Source organism: Propithecus coquereli, unplaced genomic scaffold, assembly GCF_000956105.1.
Source record: "Propithecus coquereli isolate 6110/MARCELLA unplaced genomic scaffold, Pcoq_1.0 Scaffold201, whole genome shotgun sequence".
Classification (NCBI taxonomy): domain Eukaryota; kingdom Metazoa; phylum Chordata; class Mammalia; order Primates; family Indriidae; genus Propithecus; species Propithecus coquereli.
In genome coordinates this window covers 1,042,990-1,066,505 of record NW_012145079.1, presented here as the reverse complement: position 1 = coordinate 1,066,505, position 23,516 = coordinate 1,042,990, and positions in this window count along the sequence as shown.

Below are 23,516 nucleotides of genomic sequence, written 5' to 3'. Positions count from 1 at the left end.
ACACCAGGACGTGCTGATCAGTCCGAAGTATGTAAGCAACAGACACGCCCACACACTGAGGTGCGTTTGGCAGTCCCCGTTAAAGCACTGTCCAAGGGAAGGCACATCTTGGCCCAAGGCCTTCGTTATTCTGCTTCTACGGACAGGAATGTACCAACTGTAGAAAGGCCAGCCAGCTAACCAAGTGTGATACCATTAAATGTCTGATGCACTATCACAATACCCTGTTCTACACTCTTCATACCACTTAATATTATTTGAAATTCCCTGTTTATTTGTTGTGTCTTTGTTTATCGTCTGTTTCCTTTATTGCCATGAAAGCCCTATGAGAACAGACAACCTTGTTGTCTTCAATGTAGAATGATCAGAACAATAAATAAATGAATGAATTGATGCAACTGATTTGTTTAGTTCTCTTTTCATAATACCCAAGCTGTTTTCTAAGTATAATTTCACTTCACAGGAAGATAATGTTCAGGTCAAACTGATGCAAATAATAGTACTCACTGAGTAATTATAAAGTGATGTTTTTGTTTATACATCAGTTTCCTGGAGCTTGGTTAATATGAGTCTATCTCTAAAAATCAACCTTAGTCTCAACATGCAAAAAAATAAGAATCAGAAGGCCAGTCCCTGAAATAGAAGGAAGTCACCAAGATAAACTTCACTTTAAGAGGCTTCTTGACCATCACAATAAATTGGAATGAAGGCATAATGAAACACTTTGATTAATATCAGTCTCTTACTGTCTCGTGACTTTTAATGTATTACAACCAAAAGGACAAAGTGAGATCTCACACAAAGGGAAGTGATCTTTGCAATTTTGTAGATCTCAAAATAGAAGTATTACAAAGTTTAGGAGGAAAATATGCCATGATCGATGGGTGGTGTCTGCCCTGGCATGGGAGGGAGGAGAGTGGCATTTACACCATGTGTCTGTCATCCCACATGTAGACAGTCTTTAGTCTTCCAGCTTCCTTGGAAAGTCCAGACACATCTCTTCAGGGGGTTTTCTACTCCCTCTACTTCCTGGTTAATGTAGGAAAAGTTAACTTTTTATCCTTCAATTCCTACCAAGTCTGTTTCCTTGTTTGCAGAGAGCCAGCTAGACTATGTCAGACCCTCCAGGAGAGAACTACAACCTATGAGCAATTATCTGTTTACAAAACTCTGTGTCCTTTGGTTCCACAGCCCAGCACTCAGGGTGAGAGCAAGAACATTCCATCTCAACTTGGTATTGGCATTGCTCGTGTGTGCTCCAACTCATCTCCTTACACTCTGCTTCTGTACAAAATTAGGCACTGGAACAAATGCCATTCCTGCCCCAGATGGGCTGTTTGTTTTTTCATCTCATAGGTCCAGAAGACATCCTCTACTCCTGCTTCCTGGCCCTCCCAGACTACCTGGAAAAAAAAAAAATTCAAGTTTCTTCTTTATCAGTAACCAAGTTTTCTCGTTGGGAGGGTAAAACCCTCATGTGACCAAGGAGAGGGCCAAAGCATGCTGTAGCTTGGGGAGCAGAAGGCCTTTCAGAAAGCAACCATTGAATGCAACTCAAGACCCAAAGCTCAACTGTCAGAGTATGATTCAATTTCACTTCTCATTATGCTATGAATGGACCTTTAGAGCTTACTTGAAATTTCTGACGGGGGACCCTGCCACGTGTGTACCCATCATGAAGAATGATCTTCCTTACCTGGAAAGGTTGTCCTCTCAAACCCAACATGCAGCTGCAGGCCATCTGGGCCATGATGGGTAAAGGGCAGATCTCTCCGGGGAAACTGATCAGCAATCAGCGATGCAGTGACAAAAGTAGCATCTACATCGCTGCTGTGTCTGCATCTAATTCTCAGGGAACTTTTTTTACAGCATTTACTCATTTTGGTCTCTAAGGCTAGATAGTCAATTCTATGAAGGTAGGGGCAATACTTTTTCTTGTATTTATTGCTAAAATAAGCCCCCTGTAAATATTTACGCTTTGATAGTACAGTGGATATGATAATCATTTTATATTAATAGATGGGGACTGAAGACAAATAATGTTGTCTGGCTACTACTCTGGAAGCTTGATGAATGAATTAACAAATTACTAGGGAATAGCAAACAGAAGGCAAAGAGATGATCTGACTTGTAACCTCAAAGCAAACATTTGAAACATGACTTGTGCCCTGATAGAAGGTAACATCTCCTTTCCTTAGAGTACCAGGAACCTTCCATCTCACTCCAGTCTTCTCCACGTCATGTAATTCCTACCCCCATGCATGAGGTTACAGAATATTTGGGTTATCCACAGCTGATATTGGGTCTCAATATACAATGGATAGAAAGAAAGAAAACTTTAAGAATCCCTTGGAAAGTGAAGAAACACAATTTCTGAATGTAGTATGTGTTAGAATCATCAGACTAAGTCACCAACAAGTATTCAGAAGGAACTAATATTTACTGAATTTTAACTATGATTCAAGCATTGTGTGAGTAATTTGTATAAAACTTCTCACTTAAAAATGTTCATTTTGACTTCTGATCACACAGATTTTTGCATATTACCAGTCTTGTGGAGTTCCAGATCTAGATACTTTGTGAGATGGTCTATAAATAGAAATGGAGAGATTTACAATCAATTGTTCTGTCTTTCCCTTTAAAAAATATACAGTTTAATCTCTCAATTCTGTGTAAATTATTTTTAAATGAGCACAAATATTTATGAAATAAGGAATTACAAGATAAAATTTCTAAGTCTAATGCCACATGAGCTGTTTAATGTTTATGAGCATTTAACACTCAGTGAATTCGCGACTGGGAATTATTTTAATATGACTCATTAGGTTTAGGGGCTCTTCTTAAGAGGAAATTATTTTGGATCTACAGATTATGTGAAGTGTGTATTCCAGCCCTCGATCAGGCTGTGGGAAGATACCTCAGAGCAGAGTCACCGAGGCCAAACACCAATTGTTTGTTGTTTCATTTTGTTTTCAACACCAAATAGTAAGTGGCTGAGAGTACACCTTGTTCTTGCCAACTCAAAAAACAACACTTCATCCGCAAGAAACAACCATTTTGCATAAGTTTCTTCATGGAAAATCTGTTCTGGTCAATTTAAAAAATACACTTTGATACTCACCTGTTTTCTCAACAGCTTCTCCAAGTAGGAGGATGCATGGACCCCATGTAGAGGGTTTATAGCTAATATAATGGATACCATATATTAAGCACCTGCCATGTTTTAGATAATTGACTACTTATCCACATTCCAACCATGTGAAGTGCTATTATTTCCCCTCATTTTAGAGAGGATGAAACATGTCTAAAAGAGATGAGGCTCAGAGAGGTTAAGGAATTTGGCCAAAACCACCCAGACAGAACATTGTAGGACTGGAATCCCAAGCCAAGCTGAAGTGGGCAAGTTTTCATGGAGTCACTTGTTGGTTCTTTGGCGTCAGCACAGTTCCAGGATAAAACTTAGGAGATCTGAGTCTGTAGCAGGAGGGTGACTTAACTCATAGAGAAAAGACAATGTCCATGCCCCAGCCAAGCCTTGCAGCCTGGCTGAGCTGTCTGGGATTTGCTGAGGCAGAAAGGGGCATTTGGCCGCACTGTGGAATGGGGTTCATCATAGAATGAAAAGCGGTGAGCAGAATGACTAGCTGAGGAAAAGCAATACTATTATTCTTTGAGCAGCTTTAAATCTGCTCCCCTACTGTGAACACTAGCAGCAGACAAACCACCACCACTAACTGCACCAGGACTGCCACCATCACCGCCACCACCACACCATGAAGATGCCAACGCCACCCAGCTCTGCCACCCCCTCCACAGACTCCACTGCCCTTTGTCTCTTTTGTTCACTGACCCTTTGTGGGGTTGTCCCATCCCCTCTCCCTCAGCTGTCTCCCAGTAACCAACAGAAAGGCAAGGAGGTCGTTAGCACCAGCATAGGAAAAAAGAAACTTCTGTTTCTTAACTCCCACTCAGTGATTGGCAAGACTATAGAGCTAAACTATGATGTTTACTGTGTACCTGCCTTCGTGAATTTTCAAAAGCTCATTCAAGAGTCAGATAGCACTGGAACCCAGTTCTAGATCTGCCATTTAAGCACCATGTGATATTAGATAATGTATTTAAGGTCTCTGACCTTCAGGTGCCCTGTCTTGAACAGGAATAAAAAGTTCCACATTTTAGGATTGTTGTGATAATAGATGTCAGGAGAGGGGACATTTGGCATAGTTCCAAGACAGCTGAATCTGCATCTAAACCTAGAGGCAACTGAGTGTGGGGTAACCTGGCATCTCCTCTCCAGCTGACCATCCTAAAGTCTAGGTCCATTCCAGACTGCAGACACCTGGTAACGTGGGGAACACTGGCAAGAAACAGTGAGAGAACAGAGAGAATGGGATGTAGGATCATAGGTTAGATGTGGGAGGCATTGGCAATTGTGTGTAGGGAAGGAAAGGTAAATTTCAGCAGGACTCACATTCACTGGTGATAGCCTGAAAACTTTTAAATATTGCATGTTTCCGTCAGAGTACAGTGCAGGGGGCAAAGTCACTTTAGGTATATTAAACAGAAAGAAATTTAATATAAGGCATTGGGTGCTTATGAAGTCTTTGGAAGGACAGAAAGACAAGTTGTGGATGACCCTTACAGTGATGACTCTCAGAATAACACAGATTGTTCCACCAGGTAAGCTGCTTCCCTGAGGCTCCTACTGAAGCTATGGGTTCAAGACCCTCTCCCATAACTGTAATTGATTAGGAGGCCACAATCAAGAAGCCGGCACATGTCAACATCCTGGAAGCCAAAGAAAGCATACTGCAATGCTGCTGCAGCACAACCTCACCGAAAAAGAAAAAAGAAAGTCAGATGGTTTCCACCTTGCTTCTGCATTGCAAATCCAAAGTCTAAGAGTGTGTAATTAGCAGAACCGAATGCTCATTCAGAATCCTAGCTGCAAGGGAATCGGGCATACATCCATTTTAGATTTCCTGTATCTCTAAGTAGGAGAGTGGAATGGAGCTTGAGCAAGCAATCCACAGCACCCACTGCTTCTAAGACTCTGACTATGAGAAATGTTTTTTTCCTACCACCCTCTACATTTACTTTTCAGTGTTCAGAACCTAACACCTTCTATAATCATTTCTCTTTTATAGCTCCTGTGATTCTGATAAAAACATCCTTATTATCTTGTTCTAGTACATTTTAAAGCTAGGCTAAATGGATGTTTATCTTTTCTCTTTTGTAATATCTGATTTGATTCATTTTTCACATAGGAATTTCAAGGTCTAACTCTGATAAACTTCAAGTTTATCCTTGGAAACTAATTTAGCATGTGATTTTTATAAAAGATACTGGGGGGACAATCTTTTTTTTTTTTTTTTGGCTAATCACATACGATAGTATTGCTGACCTTCAAGTGTTCTAGGGGAAGGAAATGGGGCAGAGGAATTACCAGTTTTATTATAGGATTGCTGCAAAGAGGGATTTAATATCACCAGATTTATATTTTATTGATTTGTTAAATTTTTTTTTTGATGACTCAAAACTTTAGCATGAGAAATAAAAATAATAAAAATAAACAGTTGGCTTTTAGTCAATTCTTGGACACAAGGCATTTTTACATTAATTATTCTTTGCTGCAATCCTAATTTTTTTTTTTGATAGCAGCCTGGCCTATCTTTTGTATGTTACCTAAATTCAGGAAATTTTCAAAGTTATACAGTATCAGCCACTTTTATTTTTATTTCACTTTTACTCCCACAAACATCAAATTTTTTATTTCAGAATATCATGGGGGTACAAACGTTTTGGTTCATGGATTGCTTTTGTACTACCCATGTCAAAGCTGTAAGTGTGCCCATCACCCAGATAGTGTACATTGTACCTATTAGGTATGATTTCACCCATCCCCTCTTCCCCCCCACTTGATTTCCATTTAGTTTTACTTCCATCTGTGCACACGAGTGCTGATTGGTTAGTTCCAATTTAATAGTGAGTACATGTGATGACAAACCTCAATTATTTTAAAGCAAACTCCAGAAACCATTTTATCTTTTCAAATACATAAATTCAACTTATCACTAACATACTTAAAAAAATACCATAAACTCTTCAATACAATTAAACATTGAGTCAGTGCTCACATTTCCCTATCTTTCTTTTTTAACTTTTTATTATGTAGAATTTTGCACCTACACCAAAGTAGACAAAATAGTACAATAACCTCCTATATGTGCATCATCTGACCCCAACAACCATCAATCTTCAATCGCTCTGGCCTCATCCCCTTCCCAATAAATGTTTCTCACTCCTCTATGCTTTTGAAGCAAATCCAGACCTTGTATCATTTCTGTAAGTATTTGAGAATGTACCAAGAAAAGATGAAGATTCTGACATAACCACAACATCAGTATCACATGCAACACAAAAATTTTTTAGACAGTGTTCAAATGTCCTTATCTCATAAATGTCATAAATACATTTAGTTTTAAAAAATTAGGATATGTTCCAGAAAATGAAATCTAAAAAAGATCTGTATGTTGCAAGTGATTAAGGTCCTTTAAATCTTCTTTGATCTTATAGTTTCCTTTTCCATTCCTTATTTTTTTCTTTGCAATATCTTTTTTTGAAGAAACTGCGTTGTTTGTCTTATAAAGGTCTCCATTGTCTGGATTTTGGTGATTGTGACCCCATGGTGTAGTTTAACATGTTCCCCTGTCATCTGTATTTCCTATATACTGGTAGTTAGATCTAAAGGCTTAATCATATTCAGGTATTTTTGTCAAGACTATGTCATAGGGGATTTATGTTCTTTCATTGGTGGGGGGCTAGGGAGGTGCACAACATTTAGTTGTCTCTAGTTTTGTGATATTACTGTTCATTCATATTCAATGCCCCATCCCATTGTTTATTAGTGGTTACAAAATGGTAACATCCCCCTTCAATTATTAGTGGGAATACTTCTATAATGAGAAATTCTCCCCATCTTCTACTCAGTTGTCTCATGGTACAGTTCATATTAGAAATGCAGGATGAATACTCAATTATTTCTCCTTGTTTGCCAAGTTTCAAATAATAAATTGGTTCCTTGGCATCCTCTGACGATGATCAATTCATTTTTACTTTTGTAAGTGTTATTATGAACTCATGAATTTAAATATATTTGAACCGCTTCTATCCACTGCAGTAATTATTCTTATTGATGCTCAGATTTTCCTATCTTTAGCCTTGTTAGCCCTTGAGTTCTTCTAATATGATTCTAGTCATCTTTGATACCTTCCTTGCTACCTGATATGACAAGATTTTCTGTATACATACTGCATATCATGCCTGGAATTGGCCACTTCTCCTAGTAACCCTGGCTCCTTTTAGTAGGAAGTGATATTAGAGCCCACAATTTATTGTTAAGGGTGCTCATTGCATTGCCTTGTCCTAAAATTATCTTTATAACATTTTATGTAGTTACTCTTTGAACTGGGATACAAGTAAGTTCATATGCTGCTATTATTGTATCACTTAAATCTCTTTTAAATTATAGGGTCTCCCATGCATTTTTCCCATGTTTTATTGTTGTTTTTGTTGTTTTGAACAAGGAGGAAAAATAAGAGGAAGAAGAAAAGGAGGAGGAGAAAGAAGAAACCAGATTATTTATTCTTTCCAGTTTCCCATATCTGGATTTTGCTAATTGTATCCCATGGTATCTTTTAACATGTTGCTCTGTGTCTTGTTTTCCTGCAAATTGGCCATTGGATCCAGAAGCTTGTTTAAGCCAAGGCTTTGTTGACTTTATTTCCTCTTCTAGCTTTCATTTTGTTCCAGTTTTACATAACAAGAGAAATATATTTGATTTATTTACCCAAAAGCATCAGAAAATCTGAAAGAGAGAAATGATGGTTAACAACACCCCACTTAATATTTATCTCTATATATTTCAGTATAAATTATCTACCTTTAATTCCCGCAAAAATTAAAATAAGGACCAGGAGATAAACAAGACTCTGACAAAGGCACAGCGTCACATGCAAAGGACTCCTCTAGCCTTTGATGCTCCACTTTTCTTTGCTTTTCTCTAAGTCACAACAAGAACTAGACATCTTACTTGAACAGCAAGCCCTACATGGCCTTTCCGACTCCATCACCCTCAGTATATTCTAATTCAGAGCAATTTAAATATTCATTTTTAAGAGAAAGAATTTGAACAGCCAGACCTTTGCTTTCTGTGGTTATTCTTTGCCCCTGCTAAAAATAACTTAGCCATCTAAAACTCAGCTTAAAACCAAAAAAAAAAAAACTTTGCTCTTTGCAGAGAAATTTTGATATCAACTTTCTAGAATTTTCTAGATATTAATTTGAGGATGGAGGGCTGGGGTGGGGGAAACGGGGATAGGAAAACTCCCAATTAACCCCTCAACTGGCCATGAGTATGATCTGAGATCACAGACTTGAGCCTTAGTACAGCTGGCTTCTTGGAGAATATAATGGAGAAGAGGTGCTGTGTATAAACAATCTTGCAGAGTGAATAGAGCCCTGAGCAGGTATTAAATTTGCAACAGCCTAATCTTAGCTCAGAGTTTCAGCAGGAACAGAAGCCTATCACTTGAACAGCACACATTTCAATGATGAGCTGACTGAGGCCATCACGAAAGCAGAGAACCGAGTCAAGTGGGCTCAGAGTACGTGTGTGGGGCCTGACGCAGGCTGGCCTCATTGACGTTGTCCTCCCCACTCGCTTGGCGGTACAGAGGTGGAGCAAGGAAGGCGGAGGAGCCTCTCAATCAAAACAAGTCTCTGGGCCTAACTGTGAACCCCACATGCAGTCTCCGCTGCTTGTAGACCTCTGACCTAGAACTATGATGCTCAAACTCCCGAGCCCTTGCCTTGCCTGGGACCTGAACAGACCCCAAGGAATCAGTATGTTCACAGTCTCCAGCTTCTCCCAGGTGGGTCTTGGAATGTGTGAAGCAACTGGTATCTCTGAGCTGAACACCGTGATATCCTTGAAAATCCTCTACCTCTGGCTTCAGCCACCCACTCCATTGAACGGGGCCCCTCTGCCAGTTCCACTCTGGTTGCCCACTAGAACGTGTCCCCCTGAACCCCATGAGGCTGGGTCCTGACACTTTGCTGTGGCTGATGTATCTGGGCCTTCTGCACCTGCAGCCCAGTGACAGTCTTTCAGGTGCTACCACCATCCTAGTCCTTCCCACCCGCAGTGGTAGGAGCACTGGACTGTAAGTGTTGGGTTCAAGCCCAAGCTCTACAAAGTTCACTAAATTTAGTCATCAAACCTGTGAGTTCCTATTTTCTCATCCGAAAATCAGGGATACTACTAACTTCCCTCCCCCACTTTGAGGGTGGTTAAATAAAAGCAAGATATAATGAATTAGATTGTGCTATCTCTCTCGTGTCCAGCACTTGTCATCACGCCAGCTTCCTGAGCCACAGATATTTCATAGGAATAGTCTTTGAGAAACCTGATGCCTTTATGTCCACAGAGTTAGCTTAACGGGAATTCTGAGCACCATGATACTCAAGACACTGGTGTCCCTCTGCAGCCACCTCCCACACATCCACCAGGACCTGTGTGGTTCTTCCAGATAGTAAGCAGTGTGTGTGTAGATCAAATGGCCAGTAGCATAGCAAGACCTGGCCAGACCATGCAGCTACCAAAGGAAAGAAGACAGATTCTTCCAATCTCAAAGACAGCAGCTCATCCAGGAAACGATTTCACATGTGCACAGAGTGAAACGCCTCATAGACCCAATGCTGGTCTCATTTGGCTCAAATCGGTCCCATTGGAACTGTGGTCAACAGAGCCACTTTGGAAATCAATAGGCAGAGTTAAACAAAATTAACTACATCTATGTAATGTGGCCAAATAGTTACAATGCACATGGCAAAACCAAATGGACATGGTAAGTACGTTTAGAGAAAGTTGCTCTTAACAAACACACACACATACTGTTCAACAATGTACAATAATTTAATGTTCAATATTTCACATACAAGTTAAGAGGAATAGAATATCCCAACAACTAAATACTTGCCCTTCTCTAGGAAAGAAGTTAACACTGGAGAAGTTTGTCACAGTGAAGTTTGGTCCTTGAACAAAAGCTCTGCTGTGCACAGAGGAAGGATGCTGGGCTGACGGAGACAGCCAAGGAGGATTAATTCACACCACAATCTTCTGTGAAGCAAATGCTGCACGCAGGCATTGGGGAAGGACGTGCATCGAATTCTCCCAGGATGCCACCTGCCAGATGAGGAAATTAGCTCACAGAGAATCCGTGACACACCCAAGCGTGCGTAGCCAACAAGGGTGGGAGTTAAGGACCTTTCCATTTTGACCCCAGGGACTTCTTTGTGCAAGGTAGGCTTCCAACAAAGCACTTCCCCCTCTAGTCAGCGTAGCAAACCTCCTCGTACACGTGTGGTTGTCATAGTGTGTGTGTCATGGAGGGACGAGCTATGGGAACTCTACAGAGTGTGTCAGATCGGGCTGCACTTCTGCTTTCATTCATGAGTCACGGTCAGCATTTTGCACCTATGAAACCACAATCAAATAGGAGCTCTGTCGGGTAAAGGACATTGGAGATTCCCAAGGGCAGGAAGGTGGGAGAGTGGGGAGGCGTGGCGGATGAGAAATTACCTAATGGATACTACGTACACTAACCAGGTGAGGGTCGCACAAAAAGCCCAGACTTCACCATTATGCAATATATCAGTGTAACAAATCTACACGTGTACCCCATAAATCGATTAAAAATTTTTTTAATTTAAAAATAAGAAAGGAGCTCTATGAGGTAATTTTTATATTTTTGTAAGTCAAAAATGATACCTTGCACAGTGGACTCTAGTCCTGGGATTTCTGTTATATAAGACCATCAAAATGTGAATCCAATCAAGATGCTAGCACGGTGGTGGTAAGTATATAAACTGGTAAAAACTTTTTGGTAAAAGCTATTAAAATTTAAAATATGGAAATCTCTTGACATAATATTTTCCTATCTAGAAATGTAACTATGGTAATACCATATATAGATATATATCCAAGGATGTATATACACACAAGAACATTCACTTCAGTATTGCTTACAAAAATGAAAAATTGACAACAACCCACATATCCACCAATACGGATTGGCTAAATAAATTATAGTACACACATAAAATGGAATATTCTGTAGCCACTAAAAATGCAAATGTGCATTGACATGAAAAAGATGCCCAAGATATGTTGCTGAGAGAAAAAAGCAAACTGCAAGACAGCATGTATAATTATCCCATTTTTGTAAATAATGACACATATGGCTGTATATGTGTAGGGAGAAGATCTGGAAGCATATTCACCAAAATATTCACAGTGGCTATTTCTAGGGGATAGAAGTAGGAAAGTGCCTGCTTTCTACTTTTTATATTTCTATTCTTTTAGAAACTCTTATTTATATGTATATTGTTTTTACAATAAAAGAAAGTAACAAAGATTTTTGTTCTGTTTTTAGTTTGGGGCTTGATGTTTGGGATATAAGAACCTAACTCAGTATGTTCAAATCTGGAACTAGACAGACAAAACAGAAAGAACTGAAAATCTCTGAAATGTGATTCCCATATGAGCCATGCTTGCGAAACAGCTGTATGTGAGAGTAGATTGACTGGTAGCTTTCAAACACACAGCTGCCAATACACATATTATTGATGACCCAAAATTTTCTTTGAGGTTCCTGTGGAAAATGGCACAACTCTCCTCCCTAAAATTCACTTAAGTGAACAAAAATGGAATCTGTTTTTGGTCGGGTCTGTAAGTTTTTCAGTTAAATAATCAAATTTATTTTCAAGAAGAAAATTCTGTCATGGTGTGTGTGGAGCACCTGCAATGGGCTGGGCTATGTCCTGGGGCTGCAGATGGCACAGGACAGACGCAGGGCCTGTCTCCACAGAGCACTGGCCGGAGGGGAAACAGACAGCCAGCAGGATCCCACAGGCAGTCATGTAAGTGTCGGGTCGCACTCTGAAAGGTCGGTTCTTGGTGCGCTCTTGGCTGAAGACTGACCAGACACACCGAAAGCAAGGTAAGCACAAAAATGAGGTTTACTGAGGAGAGGAAGATAGGATTACAGAGCAAGAGCAAGATATAGGTTTACATATGCCACAGATGACGACCGGACCCATTGTCATAGCAAAAGAGGCCTTGGCTATGCTATGGGTCTTGTTTTGTAATGCATGGATTGACCCTCCTGTGGCTCAGGCGTCACCATGGAACCACGTTGATGGACAGTTGGGAGTTATATGACCTGAGTCCTACTGCACATGTGGATCTCCCATGAGCCTCTCTGGAAGCCCATTTGGGGAGGGGTGAACCACCACGTAGATTTAAGCTAATGACATGATAATTAGTTTTGGGTTGTCCTAAGTCACCTTCTAGACTCTATTGTACCTGGCTGTTTGGCCCGTGGGCTAGAGAGTCCTCTGCATTCTTTGGCAGTTGGTGCACTAAGTTCTGATTGGCAGATTCATAGGGTGTTCCTTCCTCCCCAGGTGTGGCAGTTGCTGGCCTTGTCCCCATGAGGGACTGGAGGTCCCTAGCTGTCAACCTAACATAAGAACAACAGTTAACAGGGCCAGGAAACATACAGGACGAGGTGAAGGAATTAGACAGGGGCCTGCTTCCACTCTGAGGCTCAGGAAAGCCATCCTGTGCAGAAGCGTTGAAGCTGATACCTACCAGACAGTGGAGTCAGCCAGGCAAAAAGCTAGGAAGGAGCACATGTGCTACATTTTCAACTAGGAAATAGTTAGTAGGCTTTGTCCGTAAGAGGCGACCTTGGCCTACATCTCTGTTGTAATCTCTCAGAGACGTGGTACTCAGGACAACAAAGTAAAGCCACGGAACCCATAAAAGACCCAGCCACCTCACATGTTGGTCATGTAACGACCAAGAGGATGGATTGTTTTGCCTACTTTATGCATGTATTCATTATTCACTCAGCAATCCCTTAAATGACCTCTTTGTCTCAGGCACTGTGCCAAGCCCTGGGGGGACAAAGCTTACCCACAGTCCCTAGCCTCCAGAAACTCACCACCTACTGGGGGAGGCATACCAGCCAGTAATTCTAAAATACAGTCTAAAGTGGGAATAATGATGATACTAAATTCTAGAGACGGTGTGAGAATTAAATGAGATAATCCATGCTTAGAAGAGTGCCTGGCACATGGCCGGGCGCGGTGGCTCACGCCTGTAATCCTAGCACTCTGGGAGGCTGAGGCGGGCGGATTGTTTGAGCTCAGGAGTTCGAAACCAGCCTGAGCAAGAGCGAGACCCCATCTCTACTAAAAATAGAAAGAAATTAATCGGACAACTAAAAATATATAGAAAAAATTAGCCGGGCATGGTGGCGCATGCCTGTAGTCCCAGCTACTTGGGAGTTGAGGCAGAAGGATCGCCTGAGCCCAGGAGTGTGAGGTTGCTGTGAGCTAGGCTGACGCCACGGCACTCACTCTAGCCAGGGCAAAAGAGTGACACTCTGTCTCAAAAAAAAAAAAAAGAAAAAAAGAGTGCCTGGCACATAGTAAATGTTCAATAGACATGAGTCATCATCATGAGAATATGGCAGGGTGTAGGATGCACACAGGGTAGAATAGAGCAGTGCAGGATGTTCCGGGAAGGTCTCCTGATGGGGAAAACGTCTGAGTGGGTTTCAAAGGCTGAATAGGTGCAGTCAGTCTACATCATCACACTAGAGGACATTGCTAATCAAAGCTCACCTGCACGGTGTGCTTATGCGTCGGGCGCTGTGCAGATGAGGAAACTAAGGCCTCCAAAGGTGAAATAGCTAAGGCTCACACACAGCAAGTGGCAGAGCCAGGATTTGATGCCAAGTGGATCTTACTCTAGAAACCATTTTATTTTTTCCTGGTAGTTATATTTTTTAATATAAAAAAATTTTAATTGCAATTAAGAACAGAGCAGATATAAATATCCATGTATCTGTAACCTGGAATTTATGTAATAGTTGTCATATTTGCTTCCATTATTTTTTGTAAAGTCACTGAATCACTACCGAAAGGTCCTCTGTCCCTCTCTCCGGTCCCGTTGCTCTCCTTACCCAAGAGAGCTGTTACAGGGAAGCTGCTCTGTGCAGCTTTGCAAATTGAAGGGGGAAATTTGCTACATTTGATAGAAATCAGCACAAATGATTTATAACCTGGTTGTTCCTTTCACTTTCCCCCTCAGAGCTTAGAGCACAGTTCTCAACCTTGGCTATATTAACAGTCACCTGGAAAGTTCTGGCATCGCCAGAGATTCATGATTTAATTGGTGTAGAGCAGCGGTCCCCAACCTTTTTGGCACCAGAGACCAGTTTCATGGAAGACAATTTTTCCAGGGGTTGTGGGGGGACTGTGGGGGGAGCTCAGGTGGTGATGCTTGGCCATGTCCTGACAGGCCAGGGACCGGAACTGGGCCACAGCCTGGGGGTTAGAGACCGCAGGTGTAGAGTGTGGTCTCACACCTGGCTGGAAAGTAATAAACATGCCCTGAGTTCACACCTATGTTGGGACAGACAAGACCACTCCTCTCCCCCTGTCTTAGGTCTTTCCCCACCCTCCACCCCCCACTCCTACCCCACCCACACCATGCTCCACAGAAGGGCTCACGAGTTGGCTTCCATGGGCATACAAGTCTTCCTCTGGCCTCCCTGACAGAAGCTTTGTCATAATGACTCCGGAAGAACACAGCCAGCTGTCAAGCTGCCATTCATATGGGAAGCTGAGAAGGAAACCCTAGTCAAGAAAAGAACAGCGCAAGAGGAGGGAGTTTGAATTCTGCTCCACCATCCTTCCATTCATCCACACAGCCCTTTTAACAATAATGACAGTGCCATATTGGCATCTGGCATTTGCATCCTACAAAGCACATGGCATTTTCAGCTATAAAGAATAGCGACCTACATTAGCCCATGTGAAATTCACAACCACCCTGTGTGATATGGAACCCAGGGGAGTCCATGCCCATTTCATAAATAAATAAATGGCATTCTGAAGATTAAGCAATTTAAATCAGGCTGCCCAAACTTTGGGATTTTTATATATCAGTAAAAGAAAAAAATGCAATGGTGAGACAGGCATATTTATTTTATCCATTGACATTTTTAAATATCACCTGCTATCACCATTATTTCAAAAAGAAGATTTTAACAAGGACAAAAAGTAAATAAAGAACCTTATCTCAGAATTAAGAAAGTCCTCAAAACTGAATAAATGTAGCCTTTGGGAAAACTAAATCCATTGTTCTTATTTTTCTGCATCTTAATGCAGATGCTAAAAACTTTGTCACAGGCCAGCTTGGTCCAAGGACCTGCATCTGGGAACTATTGAGTTAGAGCACAGAATTTTAGAATTACAAAGTCTTTTATAAATAACTAGGTTCAACCACTCCCATGATGCTGGAGTTCCTTGTGTGATATACTTGACTAATGTGTGTGCAGCTAGCGGTCAGAGCAACTTTTTGACACATGGACATCTTGACACGTAAAGTATAAAATTATAATTGAGGCTTTATAGTACCAGCAAAAAATACCAACGACTTTCAAATACAAATAAACAGAAATCAATATTTTTGTATTCTCAGCTCTAACCCCAGCTCCACCCGAGATCTGCTGTTCGCCTTCGGTGTTATCCTGTCGCCACCTCTAGGGTAATCAAAAGGAACGAAAAGGTGGTTCCCAGGAGAGCACCTGGGTCAGGGAAGGGAGGAGGCTAAGGGACAGGGTAGGGAAATGGGCCGAAGGCATCTGTTTCCCACTCACTTAGAAAAGAGGTAGGAATGGAAACCACTTGCTATGTTTTGCTGTTGTCCAAAAGGCTTGATTCTATCTTAAAATGCACATGGTATCAAAATGGCCACCTCAAAAAGCTGCATCAGAACTTTCACAGCGTCAAAACAGCCATGTCAAACTTTCAGGATTTAGTATAATTCTCCCCAAGAACAACAATCTGAAGTATCTTTAGACATTTGCAAGTATTAGAAAGATCTTCCCGGCCAGGCATGGTAGTTCATGCCTGTAGTCCTAGCACTCTGGGGGGCTGAGTCGAGGGGATCGCTTGAGGCCAGGAGTTTGAGACCAGCCTGAGCAAGAGCGAGGCCCCGTCTCTATACAAATTTTAAAAATTAGCCAGCATGGCGGTGGCACCTGTAGTCCCAGCTACTTGGGAGGCTGAGGGAGGAGGATCGCTTGAGTCCAGGAGTTGGAGGTTGCAGTGAGCTATGATGACACCACTGCACTCCACCCTGGGTGACAGAGTAAGACAGATTCTGTCTAAAAAAAAAAAAAAAGATTTTCCTGATAGGCAGCTAACATGTATTTCTAGGTGCTTTCTGCCAAGGGCCTCAGACCTCACCTCTAGAGCCTCACAAAGAGAATCTAATTCCCCTTCCCCATGACAGCTCTCACAGATAGTTACGCCTTCCCCTCAAATCACTTCTTCAGGCCAGCGACCTAAGTTCCTCCAAAAGTTCCTGACATGACGCGGTTTCATATCCCCTCTCTGCCCTGGGCTCCAGTCTCTGGATGCGCTTTGAGTTGCCTGTATTTCCCTTCAAGGGTGGCACCTACAAGTGAACTTGGTTCTCCAGGCCTGACCTTCCTGGTGGATCCGTCTCCCCCTCCATCCTAGATGGTGTTCACGCAACCTAAGAGCCCACTGGGGTTTTTGTCAACCAAGTCACACTGCTGATGTTGCGACTTTGTTGTCAGCAGCTGGGCCCCAATCTAGGTCTTCCAGCTTGCAGGTGGGACCCCCTCGGAACAGGAAAGAGAGTGAGGCGCACGTGGCTGCTGGTAACAGCTCCAGGGTGAGCCACAGAAGTCCAACCGGAGGTGCTCTTTTTTCCTCTGCCCTAGAGAACGGTGGTTAGACATCCATTCCGCCCGCCAAGCGTGAGCAGCGTGGCCTCCGACTGAGGGACCACGTTTGACTCACTCCTGCTGCCAGCTGTAATCCCTGCAGCACAGCCGTTGCTTGGAGAAGTAGGAAAACCAGCTGTTCTCAAGGAACCGTGTGCTCTCCCTGGCCTCGCGCCAACTGCTGCAGTTTGCCTGCCTGGGGACAACGCACAGGTGTCTCAACCCCTCCCAGGGTCACAAACAGCCCTGGGAACGGTAGGGGGATTTGACACAGTGACATTCACTGCTTGAATAAGCAGCAAAAATTAGAGAAACTTCCAAGGGGGCTGGAATCAGTAGGAGTACATCTTTCACCACTTTTGATTGACTTTCCCACAGCATGAAAATTTCTCTTCTGCTATGAAAGAAAGTTTCCCTCACTGTATTTCCCTTTAACACACTGACTGCCACACTAGGAAAAAATGTTTTCCTTGGGTCCACTATGTTTTATCATGAAAATAGAACAAAAACTTCAAAAACAAAATGATCCTTCCTAATTTAATGAAAAATTTGTTATTTTTTATTGTTTTCTGCGCCTGAGTTATATGCCACTTGAAAAATAGTTCTCGTGGCTCCCAAGGTGAGAAGACATGTGAGTTGCATAGGCTTCACGAGGCCCCAGGCTCAAAACTAGCGTGAGTTAAATGCAACTCACATGGCAGTTAATGTGCTAAAATATTTCATAGGGTGGCTGATACAGTCATTACGACATTAGAACTATGAAATGCTTATGGATATGCATTAAACAATGAATCCCCATAGCAGACCTTCTCATGGGGAATAAACCCCGATTAAACTGGCCATCGACTATAGATGTATGAACGTAAACACACACATAACACGCACACACACCTACTGCAAAACTATCACAGCATAGATTTTCTCTAAAACTAGGGCTTTGGCTGTCAGCAGTTCCCCATTAGTGGTAACAACTGCAGGATGACAGCAATTCACCATATATCTCAGTTCGAACAAAGTAACTCAAACGAGGGTCCCAGAAAGATGCCTTTCATTCACTATCAAAGTGAATCTTAACTCATGAACCATTCATCTCCCCCTACACACCCCATTAATCCTGGGGTCTGCCAGAAGCCAGCCTGCCTAATTCTCTTTATTATTGTTAATATTAATAAAGATGGTGGGGCTAATGAGAAGAAAATGTGTTTCAGCACAGGGGAGACCATCCCCCCCTGCAGAACAGGGCTTTAGCATTCAGATTTCATTAGCGTTAATGTGACTTCTGCCAGCACAAGAGTTGCACGTGGAGTCAAGACTGTGCTTAGACACACACATTGTTTTTCTCTCATTAGGTGGACATTTTCAAGAATATTCAAAATACAACACAACTTAGGCGTGTCGTGAGGCTACAGAACACACTGTTCACTGCGAAAAATGTCAAGTTGGCTGCGGATAAGGAATTCGTGGCATGGCAGGTTCCTTCCCTGCGTGGCAGAAGTTTGGGTTTAGACGCTCCCTAGGGATTTCCACCTGGTTACACAAGCTTGGGAAGGACCTTGCCCATGAGCTCTTGGCCTGAAAGAAACCAGATGGCCAGAAGCAGTTTTCTGTTCTTCAGCCTCAGCAGAGGACAGGGAGAGAGATAAGGGTTGCGAAGCCCATTCCAGACCTGTCTTGGAGCTGAGAACAGCCGTAGTGCCAGGGCCCCCTGAGCACACAGCCAGAGATGCCTGCCCAGGGAGCTCAGCCAGGGCGCTGCGGAGTCATGCAGGCATTGCGCGATGAAAGCACGCTGCTTAGGAGAGAATTCTTGAGGTCCACTGACGTTACTGTATGTTGCTCCCTGCAATAGCATGCCGTCCTCAGGAAAAGAAGTAGTCAGCCGGGGCCTGCTTACAGGGTGTGGGTGAGTGTGCAATGTTAGGGTGTAACCTGCCTCGCTTCCTCCTTGGTGAGGTGCTGTGCTTCTCATGTGTGCACATGTGTGTGTGGGGGGGGGCATGAACACAGCTAATGATGGCAAAGGCTGGCTGAAGTGGCCCCAAGCCATTGAACTTGGGTTTGCCATTTACACCACTCCTTGAATATCTGAGACTGGCCATGATATGTTTATATATATGCACATGTGCATGCATGTAAATGCACACACACACACAGAAACTGGGCAAGAAAAGGATTCACTGTCATACTCTCTGGGTCTTTGGGAGAACAGGGAAGCTTAGCCTATGATTAAGCTGAGCATAAGGATCCCTGGCCACCATGGCCCATTCTCTTCCTCTCATGGCCGACCCTGCCTGTGTTTCATAGGCCTTTTCATGGCAGTGGCATCATTAGGGCACCACAGGCAATGACAGTGCACAATCCTCAAGTCTTTGGGTGCTGACAAGGTATCTCATTGGTCAGCTACATTTCGTAGCTCCAGATTCTTAAGCTTCTAAAGATCAATGTTGTTCCTATATCTGGGGACCCAAGGAAGCTAGGGGGAGGGGAGTAGGGAAGAAGCATGGATTTCAACCCCTTTCTTGAGTAAACAATTCATTTGCATACAAAAGGAATAAGATAAAATCTATCCTGCTGCATTCTACCAAGCTATGCAATTTTACCATTGACCTAGACAACCTGAGTTCGTAGAAAATTCCAGATGGACTATTCCAAATAATACAAAAATACATTCACATTGTCCCAATAGATTGCTGTTTTTAAATACAAGTGTATTCATTTTTCTTTAACATCATTAAAATAAGAATTTAAATTTCCATCCTTCTCTACTCATTGCTAAAAGTTGACACAAGTAGACTGGATAAACTCTATTTCAGCTCTATTGTAACAAAGCAAAGGCATGTGGAAACCAAAGTAAGGAAGCTTCTGTCTTCTGATGTGCCTGTTTCAGCAAAGCAAAGTCACCATTCGAAATAGTTGTCTGGATAATCCAGTCCTGAGATCTTGAAAGTGTTTGCCTGTGAGTCTGGCTTAGTATCAAGACAGGCCCTACAGGCAGGAAATAATTTAAATATTCAAAAAGAGATACAAATTAATTCACTAGCATTTTACTGGTGGATACTTTTCAAGACATTCAGCAGTTTGACCAGTCTCTCTAAATCAGCCTCTGCTTGAGGTAGAGTCTAAAGTTTGAAAGTGTCAATGCTCGATCGCTGGCTGAGTTCTTTTCAACAGAGAAAGTGGATTTCCCACTACTCAGGTCTCCCTTCCCCAGTTGGGCTACTTAATTGAGCCCTCTGGATACATTACAGTGCAAGTAACTCCCCAAAGAAGAAAATGCCAAAGGACTTGAAAAGAGAAAGTGTTTCACACCTGCTAGTCCAGTGAGAACCACTTATCCTTGAGTGATAGCAAAGGAAGAAGCCAAAAATGGCTCTTAAACAGGCATCCCCCAGGGAGGGTGAGGCTGTGTCTGCCTCCAGAAATTTCACTTGCTTTGGCCTAGGTCAGTAATCTTCAGATCACAGCTCTCCAGCTGCAAGCAGATCTGTTCATGTGCATACTGCGGCTGGTGAAGCCCTCCATTTCTCTACTAAAATACACTGCACCTCTTTTCCCAGGGCAGAACCAAGTGAGTGCAAATGTGGCACTGGGACATTTGACTGTCAGGACCACTGATGGGAGGCCAGATTCAGCTACTCTGGTATCGCACAGGAATGACTTTCATTCCCATCTTCTTCAGGCCCCTTAGCAAACCAGAACTTTTAGCTAGTTATTAAACCGTTGGCCATGATTGACAGGGGATGGGGGATGAAATTTCCTAATCCCTTCCTATCCTGTTCACAGCAGCTTCCCCAGAGAATCAGCCCAATAAGAAAGGAGTATTCTTGCAGGAGCCCAAAATATGTATAGATCAATTAAGTAGCTCAGGTCTTTCTGGGCATCTGCATTGACACTGTCCCACCTGAGACTCAGAACAGTTAAGTAACTTGTCAAAGGTCACCCAGCAATAAATACCAGAGTCATGACTCCAACCTAGTTCTGTCGTGCTCAAAAGTGCACGATCCTTCCACTGTGTAGTGCCGCTTGACATTTTTCTTAAAAGTTCTCAAGGACTATAGCAATTAAGGTAACATTAGCTGCTGCAACAAACAAGCCCAAAATGGTATAACAGCTCAAATAGGATAGAAGTTTATTTCTTGCCCACATAAAGTCTGAAAAGCATATTCCTGATAAGAGGCTATTGGCCTCCAAGTAGCGATTCAAGGACCCAGGCTCTTCCACCCTATGGCTGTGCCGTTTCTAACTGTGGCTTTGATGGTGGTCATGGTAACGTGGAGAGGCATTCATGGGTCATTCGTGTGTGTAGAAACAACACATATCATTTCTGCCCATGTCCCTTTGTCTAGAACTCAATTGTATGAACTCTTTTAAGAAAGGTACTCCATCTGTGTGCTCGAGAAAAACAGCAAAACAGTTTGGTGAAGAGCTAACCAATCTTTGTCCTAATTTCTCTAGGAGAGAAATATTTTAGTATTTGAGGACTAAAGAACATGTACCTCAACAAAAGCTCGTGGCATAAGTTATTTGTGTTCTAAAAGATAATATACATTTAAAAAGTTGTGTACATTAATCAAAAATTAAGATTTGAAAAAAACATTTAATCCAGGCCCTGGGATCAGTAAGTATTTTAAATATTCAAAGGAAAATACAAATTAATTCAGTCTTTCTCTTAGTGGGTAAGTTTTGACATGCAGCAGTATAGCCAATAACTGCTAAAGATAGAGTCTTTACGACAACTACTAAAGTCAACAACTACTAAAGCTATGAAAGAGTCAGGCCCCCTCAGGATTACAGCATCTATAAGAAGCTAGGGTTGCCCTGAAAATTACCTTCCCACTTAGACAGACCTTGTTGTTTTAACAGGAGCAACGTGTACTCCTGAACCCACAAAGCCAAATGCCCTGTGCACTAGGTAAACTCTGGTTCTTCAGCGTTACTGGCGGCAAAGAACTCAACCATGTCTGAGTGTGCCTGGGCCATCCTTGAAGCAGAACTGAGAATCCATCTGCATCTGCCCACGTCTCCTTGGCCAGTGATGACTTCTCCTTCCACACCCTTTTCAGCAGCAAAAGGAGGAAGAAGGTCTAATGATGATGGTGGCAGTGCCCTAAGCACTCTTCTCCAGGCACGAGCTGGGCAGTGACCAAGGAGGCACAAACTGCATCCCCTCCAGGCCTGAGCCATGGTGGGCTGTTCAAAATGCCCAGGTGCCTACGGCAGTATTTAGAAACTAACTGAAGCTCCGACACCCTGAAGAATTAACTAAACATCTATGTTCTCAAAAAACTTGGGGCAGATAAAAGTGAGTTACTTGAAGCAGGAAAACATTGACTTTAATTTTCTGGTCTGTTAGATGTGGTTCAAGAGAATGTCTCTTTTACTGTGTTAGCAGCCCTTCCTTTTCCCACCCCTATTTTAGCTTTCTTCTTGATATTCTTCAGAAAATCATGAGGTGAACCAGAGCTTAGCATAGAACCTGGCATGTGCTAAGTGCTCATTTCAATTCCACAAATACGTGCTAAGCACCGCTGTATGCAGGGTACTGTGTGTGGTATTGGGACTTCAACGTGGTCCCACCACCATTCATTCTTTCTGAGAAAACAAAGGTGCTTATTGTCCTCTTGCATATAGCAGAAACTCAGAAACTATTTGTTGCATAAATGAATAAATGATCAAGCCCTATACTCATATTGTACAACAAGAAGAGGCGCCCAGCCTTTTCTAAAAATGAAGAGCATATCGACTTTGCCCAGTTGTTGACCTGTCTCTTTAATATCACAGGGAGATTGACTACAGTAGGCCAGTGGATGGTTCCTCTTAAACAGCAAAATTTGTATCCAGCTCTTTTGCTCAAATTGCTCTAGAATAAATTCCTGATTTCCTCAAAAGAAAGTAATATCCTACACAGAAGCAAGTAAGAACAGAGTGCAGGATGAACAAGACGACCTCCTAGGCCAGCATTTCTCAAAGAGTGTTCTGGGCAACAGAAGTCCCAAGGTGTCTGTGAAAGATAAATTCTGTGGCCTACTACGTTTGGGAAACAGTGCACATTTATTTCCCTTTTAGAGATGCACAAGGCTAATGGGCATATCAAAACTCTGGAAAGACCCACGGTAAAGAATCCTTTTAACTGTGGAAGCTAGCTGTCTCCATATCTACCAGAACACAGAAAGCTTTTTTGCACATAATACTTATTAACACTTCTTTAAAGTACATTCCGGGAAAGAGGCTGTCTGTTGCAAATTTTGGCTCCTGGGGAGGTTCACCTCCCTCAGTTCCTCAATCCTATTCATACCATTGACATAGTTTTCAGAAACTTTGCAATCCCAAGAAGGAAATCACAGAGATTTAAAATAAAAATAAAACTGTAAAGAACCCAGCCCACAGTGTGCCGACTGAAAGCCAAGCCGAGCTGTGATGGGGGAACGGAACCTCGGGCCGGGGGGTCTGTCTTGGCCGAAGCTCTGGGGCAGGGAGCAGTGTAACTCTGCGAGCCTAGTTCTCTTACAGGGCAAGTGGGGGAAGGTGGGCTTATGTGCATGACCCCCCACTCTGCCAGGGACCGAGCTGAGCAGTGTATGTAAATTCTCCTAGTTACTCCCCAGCGACCCAGTGGGTTAC